The 9,655-nt window shown below is 35.8% G+C and overlaps 1 long non-coding RNA gene across 3 annotated transcripts in view; it reads left to right on the top strand.

Moving 5' to 3' along the window:
* The first annotated feature begins 4,608 nt into the window (after positions 1 to 4,608).
* LOC143673955 (uncharacterized) overlaps positions 4,609 to 9,655 on the top strand; it is a 465,075-nt gene continuing 460,028 nt past the window's right edge. Inside the window, exon 1 of one of the 3 annotated variants that reach the window (XR_013170788.1) lies at positions 4,609 to 5,474. This is a non-coding gene — a long non-coding RNA (uncharacterized LOC143673955). The remainder of the gene's footprint in view (positions 5,475 to 9,655) is intronic. The other 2 variants (XR_013170787.1, XR_013170789.1) reach the window with 2 other exon arrangements.

Raw genomic sequence — 9,655 nt, 5'->3', positions numbered from 1 at the left:
CCATGTTGCCAGGAAGGTCCACACCCCTGGGAGTCATGTCTCACATAGACAGGGGGAGGGTGGTGAGATTGTTTGTTGTGTTGGCTGGAGAGAGGGGCCACATCTGAGCAACAAAAGAGGCTCTCTTGGGGGTGACTCTTAGGCCTAAGTCTTAAGTAGACTTGACCTATCCTTTGTGGGGTTAAGTTTCATATGAACAAACTCCAAGACTGGGGACTCAGCCTATAGGTTTGGTTGTCCACACTGCTTGTGAGACTATCAAGAATTCAACTTGGGAAAGTTGAATTTTCCCCTATTCTCACCATTCCCCAAAGGGGGCTTTGCAAATACTTTCCCACTCACTGATCAAATCACTCTGGGATTCATCGGGGCATCACTCTGGACAAACCAACAAAATCTCATGTCCTACCTGAGATTCCAAGTACTTATGGTGTTCAATCAAACTATCTACATAAGTTATTTTAGGAAATGCACTAGTCAAAACATAAATTTTATACCAAATAAACATGTTTTGCTTTAGTCTCACACATAAGGTGACATTTTAAAATATTAATTACCATCTATTTTCAGCACACTGCAGTAATGACATTCCTTTGTTCTTCCTCATGCAAATAAATTTTTAAAATTTGTACATTTAGTCACTATTATTATACACTCTAGGCATTCCTAGATTATACCCTCTCAATCTTTAACATCTATAGGTTTTACAATGTGAATGTGTGATTGTGAAAACCTTGTGCCTGATGCTACTTTTATCTACCTTGTCAATAAATGAGTAAAACATATGGAATAAAAATAAATAATAGGGGGAACAAATGTTAAAATAAATTTAGTTTTAAATGCTAGTGAGCAATGGGCATGAGGGGTAAGGGGTATGGTAGGTATAATCTTTTTTTTTCTGTTTTTGTTTTATTTCTTTTTCTATTGTCTTTTTATTTCTTTTTCTGAATGGATGCAAATATTCGAAGAAATGATGAATATGCAACTAAGTGATGATATTGTGAATTACTGATTATATATGTTAATGTTTTATTTCATTTGTAAATTTTTTAATTAATAAATAAATTTTAAAAAAGCAAAAAAAGGAAATAAATGATAAAAGCAACACCATCTCCTATCATCAGAAGTGAGAAGGGAAAACGAACAATGAAGGAAATTAAGAGAAGAGCACACAAGACTGTGATTCAGACCTCTGGGGAGATAGCCCAGCTGCTGTAAGAAGTCACTCATTGTTGATGAGTGAAGAGACTATGAGCTGTCATTTGAATGGCAGAAGTCTGCCAGCTGGAACCGGAAAAGCCTGAACCAGAAAAGCTGGAACCATAGAGCTGCTGCATCAGTGATAGAGGTGAAACTGACAGAAGTCAACTCACCTCTCTGAACCTTGAGGGTTGTCACCACTCTATTGAGTGTTGCTTGAAGCACTGCAAGCTGAAAGTTATCTACATGCAGAAAAAGAGATCAGCCAAAAAAAAGGGGGATTCCTCTAGACATGCCAGAAACCCTAATTCTCCCCAAATTTATATGCAGGTTTAATGCAATTCCTATCAAAATGCCAGTAAGATTTTTTGTAGGTATTTACAAGATCATCTACAATTTAAAAGGGGATGCAAACAAACTGCAATTGCTAATACAATTGTATAAAATAAACAGCTGGAAGAATAAGCAATTCCTGAATTCAAGACTTATTATATAGCTACAATAATTAAGACTGTGTGGTATTGGTGGACATACAGATACATAGGTGAATGGAACAGGATAAATAATATAGATAGGGATACACAAAAATACACCCAACTAATTTTGACAAAGGTGCAAAAGCAATTCAATAGAGGAAGGATATCTTTTTCACAAATTATGCTGAGGCAATTGGATATCCACAAGCCAAAAACAAAAATCAAAAACAACAACTTTCTTTAAATTTAATACCTTATATGAAAATTAACTTAAAAAGATCAAGAAATTCAACATAAAACTATAGAAGTTTAGGGAAAAAACATAGAAGAAAATCTTCAAAATCTGGGGTGCACAGGCAGTTCAATGGTTAGAATGCCCATCTTCCACACGGAAAACCCAGATTTGATTCCTGGACCATGCACCCCCCCCAAAAAAATCCAAGGCTAGTCATAAAGTGACAAGAAAAATAGGCTCCATTAATATATATATATATATATAAACAGGCAGTGTTAAAATGAAAATCTGTTTGCTCTACAACAGATCTTGTTTGGATTAAAAGACAAACTATGGACTGGAAGAATATATGTGAAAACCACATATCTGAAGAAGAAATAATATCAAGAATATGAAAAGGATTCTCAACAGTCAACATTAAAATCTTAACAAAGTAGAAGATTGACAAAAGATATGGGCAGACATTTCACTAAAAGGGATATATAGATTGCAATTAAACTCATGAAAAGGAGTTCAACAACATTAACTATTATAGAAAGACAAATTAACACCACAATGAAAATCAATACATGTTGCACCTATCAGAATGACTAACAAAAAGAAAAATGACCCCAGCAAATGTTGGTGGGAAAACAGAGACACCACTTCACTCTTACATTGCTGATGGGAATGTGAAAAGAGAACGATTCTGAAAAACAGATTGGCAGTTTCTTAAAAAAGTAAACATGTACTCATACTCCCCAGCCATCGCACATCTGGGAAGTTATCCTAGGGAGATGAAAACTTATGTTCATGCCAAACCTTGAATATTCACAGTGACTGTACTTATAATGCCCAAAAAACTTGAAACAACCCAGATGCCTTTTATAGGTGGATGGTTAAACTGAGGTGCATACATATCATAGAATGACACTAAGTATTAAAAGGTAGCAAATTTTTAACTCAAGCATCAATATGGATGAATAGGCAGAGGACTATATTGAGTGAAAAAATGCAAAGATTACAGAATATAAACTATGATTCCATCTATATCTCTTTCTCAAAATGACTATATTATAGAAATGGACAACAGATTAGTGGTTGCCAGGGGTTAAGAAATGAAAGGTACAGAAGTGTGGGTAGAGATTGGAGATACTCTAAAACTATAACTCTATATGAAGGATTCTTGCACTTTGGGAGTTGTTCTGCAACCTGACTGTAATAATGTTGAGATAATGAATGTGATATTAAATTGTAGTTTTGTTACCATTGTGGGATACTCAGGCAAAGGGTAAATGGGATCTCTCTGTGCTATTTATTACAATAGGATTATTATTTTAAAATAAAGTTTACTAAACAAGATGAAAATTGAAGAATGTTGTATATGGTAAATCCTCACTTTTATTAAAACTTCCCAGATTTAGAATGTGTGGGAGAGATTACTGGCTAAGGGGAAATAAGCAACCTCTCATTTGATGGTTTCTAAGTTCTCTAAGGAAGAAAGAAAGGTTAGCTATAGAAAGTGATGATATATATTGAGAATGAGTGAGCAATTTGATATTTCATGGTACCACATTATACTTTTATTTTACAATTTTCCAATATCTAACAAGGTTGAACACCTTTCATGGACTTAGTTTTCAGTCACTTATCTTCCTTAGTGAGTTAATGTTCCATTTTTATATGTATTTTTTTCTTAATATTGAGTTTAGGAATTTTTTTATGTGTTTGGCATATAAGCCCTTTTAAATATTTTGTAAAAAAATTCTCTCAATTGGGGCTTGCCTTTTTTTTTAAATAATGTCTTTTGAAGAGTTGAAGTTTTGCCTTTGTTTTTCTTTTTTAGCTTTGCTGAAATATGATCTTAAGCTTATGTTCTTTTATGAATCTTAATTTTGGTTTTGTGCCTTCTGTTTTCTTCCTTAAATGTTATAGTCATTAAAATCTTTTTTATGCTTATTTTATTTTTTTAATTTTGTCAGTTATTAAAAAGGGATATTGTGATCTCTGACTATAATCATCAAGTTGTGTAAGTCTTACTGAAGTTCTATCAGATATTGGTTCATGTATTTTGAAGTTCTCTTCTGAGAGTCATAAATATTTAGACTTGGTATATCCTATTGATGAACTGATCACTTTATCCTTATGAAGGATACTTCTTTTATTCCTAGTAATTGTCTTTGTTTTGATATTAACTTTGATATGAAAAGAGTTTCTCCAACTTTCATGTGAGAGCTTCAGATAAAGTTCCCTCAAGAAAATAAGAGGAGAGTATTATATGATTCACCTCATTTATTTCTTTTCTCTCAGGGATCACTGTCATTTGGTACCTGATGTCCAGTATGGTGAACATGTTTGTTTCATATTCTCTGTCCTTTTATGTTATCATTTCTAAGGTGAAGGTAATCAGTCTCTGTTATACCATCTTGCTAGAAGTGGGTTTCTTTGGTATTGTGATTTGTCTGATGGGGATGAAATGGTTAAAAGCAGGTTTGTAATCTATCATTTTCCCTTATTTGATGGACAATCCCAGAAATGATATAGATCATCTGCCCAAATTTTCCTATAAATGTGCTAATGGACAGACCTTTTGTTAAATAAACTAAAGCATTTACAGGCTGCAAATTCCATATTTATGAAATGAACTCCAGGAGGATGTTCCTGGTCTGTCTAGGTTGATTGCTCTTAGTTAACAAGCTTGGAATTTTTTGATTATGTGTCATGGATTATTGTAAAAAATTCACCACATAAGTTGTATAATTGTCTGAATATAAAAGAGTGATGTCTCAATTAAACAAACCCTTTTAGTGTAACTCATGTAGCTTTCTGTGTTAGTTAGATTCAGTTGTCAACTTGGCCAGGTGAGCATACCTAGTCCTGTTGCTGTGGACATAAACCAATGGTACGTGAACCTTGGTACGTGAACCTCATCTGTTGCCAATTACATCTGCAGTCAGCTAGGAGGCGTGTCTGCTGTAATGAGTGACGTTTGACTTAATTGGCTGGTGCTTAAATGAGAGATTGCAACGTAGCGCTGCTAAGCAGCTCGGCATTCCTCATCTCAGCACTTGCAGCTCAGCCCAGGCCTTTGGAGAAGTCACCCCGGGGAAAGTTGTTGGAACCCAGGGGCCTGGAGAGAAGACCAGCAGAGACCATCCTGTGCCTTCCACGTAAGAAAGAACCTCAGTGGAAAGTTAGCTGCCTTTCCTCTGAAGAACCAACAAAATAAATCCCCATTTATTAAAAGCCAATCCATCTCTGGTGTGTTGCATTCTGGCAGCTAGCAAACTAGAACAGAGTTGGTACCAGAGAGTGGGGTGCTGCTGCGGTTTGCAAATGCCAGATATGTTTGAACGGTGTTTTGGATGGCTAAGGGGAAGACTTTGGAGGAACTGTGAAGAGATTGATGGAGAAGTCCTGGAGGGCTTGAAGAGACTGTTGGTGTAAATGAAACCACCGCCAATCTTGACAAAGGAGGACACAAAAGGGAGAGATTGGAGTTTGCAGAGTGAGAACTGGAAGTTTGGGTCTGAAGCCAAGAAACCTCGGCCAGGAGAGTGGACCCACCTGTATGTGTGGAGAGGGTGAGTTTACCCTGAAGGGCAAGGATGAGTCTCCCCTCTCATTGCAGTGGAATAGTTGTGCAGCCTCGGGCCTTGGAAAAGGCGTAGCACGCTCCTTGGGGGACTGGGAGAGCCTGGCTGCCACCATGTGGAGGGGTTGAGCATGTGCCCAGAAATGGCAGAGAGCCCAGGGATGGCCCTGATGCCTGGAGAGAGTGGAGCCCAGAGGTGGTCTCCTCGATGTTCCCCGAGGTTGATTTGGAAAGAGGCTGGCCACTGCATAGGCCCTTGGAAGGGGTGGGACTGCCACTTTCTACAGCCAAAGGATAAATGGCTTTCAGAATTTGAAATCCAATGGTGTTTGCCTGCAGGTTTTCCTTCCAATTTCTCCCTATGGAAATGACAATCTATATCCTGTGAATATCCTCCTTTGCATCTTGGCACTAGACAACTTGTTTTGAGATTCACAGATCCACAGCAAGAACAGAATTTTTTGCATCTGTTTAAGGTGATGCTTGAAGTTGCCAAGTTGACAAGGGGTGGACATGTGTGTGTTAGATTCAGTTGTCAACTTGGCCAGGTGAGCATACCTAGTCTCTGGTGTGTTGCATTCCGGCAGCTAGCAAACTAGAACACTTTCTATATTAATGATAGGCATCATTGTAAATTTGGGACAGAGAAGGTCTTGATAAGAATAAAAGGAAATTGGTAAATGTTTTGGTGGTCCTGGATCTCTCCCTGTTTTATTTATGTCCCATTATTACTTGTGTCTTTGAAATTGCCAGAGCTTGATACTGGGTGAGATGTGTGATATAGATGAGTATGATTTGATAGTGAACATGAAATTTTATTTTATTTAGTTCATATACATTTCATTTCATGATATCATTTTGTTTAATTTTAAATAATTTTAAATAAGGTGTACTGATAATTCAGGATTTTAATTTATTTTCAATATTTATTCTATTCTTTGCCTATTTATTTTCAAACCCCCTAAATACTACCCCCCAACAACCCACCGAATCTGTGCAACCAGAACAATTCTCATCTCCAGTTAATACTTGCAGCTGATATCCTCTCTATACAGCCCTGAGGGATTTTCTTAGCTGATGAATCAAGTTTGGGGTTCACATTAGACCTTATTTGATTCTTTCTTGTGCTATCCCACCCTCAGAACATGAGTAAGTTTCAGAGTCATCACACGTGGCTGCCATGACTCCATTATGCCCAACTTCTGCTCGCCCATCAGCATCAGACTGCTGACCCAATTCCTGGAGGAGGCTCCATGCCTGCAACCAGATTTATTGCAGCCACCACATCTCTCTGCTGCTCATCCACCATGAGACGCTGTGGTGTTTCCCTTTTCTTTCTTCCCCCCATAATTCTGAAACAGTGTTCAGGTCTGGCCCTGCTGCCACCAATCCCTGAGACCACCAAGTCCCTGCTAGAGGTCTGAAGGGGATCTGGGGCAGGATTTACTAATGGGTCACCCTCTCTATCTTGTCTCCTCTTCCTTCCCTTCTCTTCCCTTTTACTCAAAGTCATGTGATTTGGGTTTCCAAAGATGAATCCCGATCTTTTGTTGATGGATACATTCAACACTATATTCTCAAAGAATGTCTTAGGGTATTGAAAATGTAGATTACAAAATAATATGTACCATAGATTGTCTTGGCATGTATATGTGTGTGTGTGTGTGTATAAATATATATATGATTAAAGTAAATTCATTAAGATATAAAAAACTTCAAAGGATTACTTATCATTTCTTGAGTCTATTTTGAACTCTGTCAAACCCACTTAATTTCGTCTTTATGTGTGGCCTGCAATTTCATTTGCATATCTTGACCCTGAAGAAATCTCTGAGTTCTACTCAAATGTCCTACATAATGTCTATTTGAGCTGTGTGTTGCTAGTCTGTAGGAGAGAAACTTGAGCCAGAATATGTCAATTCCCTCATCAACCATACTGTTAACCTTGTTAATTTGACCTTTAGTTACTTATATGTTTTAATAATAAGATTTAATCAGTGATGAATTTCATTCTAGACCAATCTAGTAGTTTCTTCTCAATCTGTTAACAAATTGTTCCCTACCAAATCTTTTTAGTCAGTAGCAGTGTTCTAAAATCATCCTTCAACTCAGTTAACATGCAATCACAAAAAGATAATTAAGAATTGAAACAGCAATTTATTACTTAAAGATAATTCCAAACTAAATTAATAGTATGTGTATATATATATATGAGTGTGTATATACAATATTTTTTCTTGAACACATGTATATATGCATGTATCTATAAATATGTGTATATATATCTACGTGTATATACAAATACACACATACATATACATTTGCAAAGAAGACACTGATTTATCTGAAGAAAAAAAGTTTGAGTCTCAGGATCCTCACTTGCATAGGCCCCTTTGAAGACTCTGTCTATCTCTCTAGAACATAGCTCTAGAAAATCTATGTGCCCTGAAGACTCCTCTGTGTCCTTGTGGAATTACTGTTTTTCAGGAGGAGCCGGTGGGACTGTTGTCACATCCCACATGATTTACAACAATTACCTATCCATTTTGCACCTCATTTACAAGTGCTGTATATGATCCCAGCAGGAGGGGATGTAAGGGATCTTCTCAGTGCTGGAAAAGGTCCTATGGCAATGACCAGTGGAGCAATATTCAACAATTAAAAGTGAAAAAGAGGGTTTTCCCTTGGACAAAAAGCACCAACTAAGATGGAACTGTGGGACATGGTGGTAGTGGGGATGGTGCTGGATTGCAGAACTACATTCCCAAAGATACTTTCTGCAATTGACCAAACTGTTTTTAGATATTAATAGTGAAAATTAAACTCCTTTAAATCATTTTAAAAGAAACACTGATTTATCTTTCCATATTCTCTATAGAACATATTACAGCATTAGTATCCTTCAGAGGCAAATGGGTATGCATCCAAAAATGTATGGAAAAGAGTGATACAGACAAAAGACTTTGTAATAAACATGCTAATTATAGTTAAGTTATTTTTCTGGATTTTGTGAATATCATGGGATTGGATATTGAATTTAATTGTTAATTCACTTTGATGTGTTTCCTTTTTCTTCATGAAATGTTCATTTAAAGCTCAAATTTGCATTTATAATTTTATATTCTTTCTAGAGAGAGCCTCTTAAATCAAATAGGAATTTTGCTTTAAAAACACATTTATCTTCCTTTCTGGTGTCAATGTGTTCCTAATGCTGGACTGGACATTGTAGATAAAAATTTCCCTGTCCTCATTGTTTTCATAATTTACTTAGAATTTAATTCAATAAAGTTGAACTGGTATATACATATGTAGTTCTACAGAAACTCTGAGAATGGAATTTACAAATACTAGTATATTGAGGATATTTGGCAATTTTTATATCAAAATTCAATAAGTTTGTACTCTGGTTTCTGTCCAGATCATAATTACTAAAGATTTCCATGGAAAGAAACAAGCATGAGTTCTTAGCTAATTTTATTGAGGACTTGCTTTTGCAGGGCTAATAGAACTGTTTCAAGAAAAAAAAACACTCAATAAGTGAATTCAATCATTATTTACTGAAAACAAATTAGCAAAAGTCTTTGAAATGATAAGTAGAGATTTTATGTATGTATGTAAGTATGTAGGTGTGTATCTCTATCTATCTATCTATCTATCTATCTATCATTTCAAATATAAAGCAGAGGAGCAAGATTAGAGGAAAGCTATATACTTATACTATAGAATCTGAAAATTGGCAGCTGTGAAAAGTAACTAGACAATTCTAGAAATCCTTAAACAGCATCTGCTAATGTATTAACATGTTCAATTCACTTCAAGATTAAACAATTCTGGATAGTATGCACATAATTGTAGAGCCATTCAATATATAAAGCAAATACTGATGGAACTTCATGCCAAACTGCACATATGTACAAATTATTTGGAGATTTCCACACAATTCATAGTAACTAATATAACTAGTAGAAGAAATTAAGCTAGCTGTTATATAGTAAATATTATACTGACTAATGGAATAATTATTCTTCTACGAGCAGAAAAGATGGTTTAGAAAAGTTGACATATTCTGAATCAATTGAAATGCTCATTATTTTTAAGAATTTAAAATACATTGAACATGTGCTTTAAATAAAAGACAGTAAAACCAGGGACCAAGAACAAGTGGATTAC

The sequence above is a fragment of the Tamandua tetradactyla genome, chromosome 2, assembly GCF_023851605.1.
Source record: "Tamandua tetradactyla isolate mTamTet1 chromosome 2, mTamTet1.pri, whole genome shotgun sequence".
NCBI lineage: Eukaryota > Metazoa > Chordata > Mammalia > Pilosa > Myrmecophagidae > Tamandua > Tamandua tetradactyla.
This window is presented reverse-complemented; position numbering and strand designations above follow the sequence as displayed.